The sequence below is a fragment of the Pundamilia nyererei genome, unplaced genomic scaffold, assembly GCF_000239375.1.
Source record: "Pundamilia nyererei isolate P.nyererei 1_Seehausen unplaced genomic scaffold, PunNye1.0 scaffold05297, whole genome shotgun sequence".
Lineage (NCBI taxonomy): Eukaryota > Metazoa > Chordata > Actinopteri > Cichliformes > Cichlidae > Pundamilia > Pundamilia nyererei.
The window spans coordinates 1-1,422 of NW_005192698.1; the positions used below are offsets into that span (position 1 = coordinate 1).

General features: G+C 41.3%; 1 non-coding gene across 1 annotated transcript; it reads left to right on the forward strand.

The window, feature by feature from the left end:
- The first annotated feature begins 354 nt into the window (after positions 1-354).
- Positions 355-426, forward strand: trnad-guc (transfer RNA aspartic acid (anticodon GUC)). Its single transcript has one exon. It is a non-coding gene; the product is annotated as a tRNA-Asp (tRNA).
- Positions 427-1,422: the final 996 nt, after the last annotated feature.

The following is a 1,422-nucleotide window of genomic DNA, read 5'->3' on the forward strand; positions in this document are numbered from 1 at the left end:
ATCTACCATTTACCGAAACTGTTTCCAATTCCTTCTCTATGGGAGTCCTAAACCACTACGGATGTAATATATTTTTGTCCACTATAGTCTTCTGGCGCTGTTGTAGTTTATACGTGATACGTTCATTATGGTTGTTTTGGAAGAGGTTTTGTCTCTTTCGTTGACGGTAGAGAACTCTGCGTTGAGGCTTCTAGTCATTATAATCTCTGTCCGCTATTATTTGCACGTAACACTTGATACACATTACAGGCGTGCACAACTTAACGTATCAAAACGGGGAAACGGCAATACTATCCCACTGTGGACATAGTTGAGTCACGATCGGTCCTGGAACATACGAGTCCGATGTCACCTTCCTCGTTAGTATAGTGGTGAGTATCCCCGCCTGTCACGCGGGAGACCGGGGTTCGATTCCCCGACGGGGAGGCAATATCTTTTTGTTCTTGATGTTAAACGTCAGACTGTGACGTCCTTGGGAACGTCCTCAACTGCTTAATGTTTCAGGTTTCCTTGAACAGACTCAGGAATCAAACAATATTCAAACACATGACAGTTACTGAACTTTTCTAAACTGTAGCTTTAAAACTCTCCCTCGACAGCGCTTTGAGTGCTCAGGTAGAAAAGAAAAGTGCTATATAAGAACTAATCCATCTACCATAAAACGTCATATACATTACAGGCGTGCACAACTTAACGTATCAAAACGGGGAAACGGCAATACTAGCCCACTGTGGATAGAGTTGGCCCATCGCGTATAGGTTAAACGGAGAAACAGCCAATCAAATGGCAGCTTTTCGGGCATTGGGGGAAAAAAGAGTTTGGGTTTTTTTTTTTTACACTGAACTGTCTGAGCGCGGGTTCGAGTCCTGGTTGGGACAAAGGTTGTGTTACATTATCAAAAGTTAAACACCATTTTCAATTTACTTATTGTGGGTAACATTTATTTTTCACTTTGCTTTTTCTTATTATTTGATTATCATTTTGTTTATATTATATAGTGTTATGGCCTGTGGAACAATTTTCCTGCATTACTACATAACTCAGACTAATCTGTATCATCACAGTTTTGAGATGATACATACCAGACATATAGTCTACAATTATGCACACATCCAACTTTTAATACAAAGACTAAAGCTAAAACTATAAACTGCTAGTTTATATCTATTCATTTTCCAGCACAAACTCAGTACTGACATCATTACTTTATTCCAGTCATGCTCTTGCCTGCCTTCACCGAGCATGGTTTAAATCTGTTGCTCTTCTGCTTCTGCGTTTCAGATCCGCAGCCATGCAGCCCGCCTCCTCTCCTTTCTCCTCCTCACTGTGGTCACTCAGAACCCTGTCCCAGCCTCCATCTTCATCTTCATTACTATCAGCATTTTGACTCTGGGGTGTGGCTTATGCAAAATCCTGTCACTG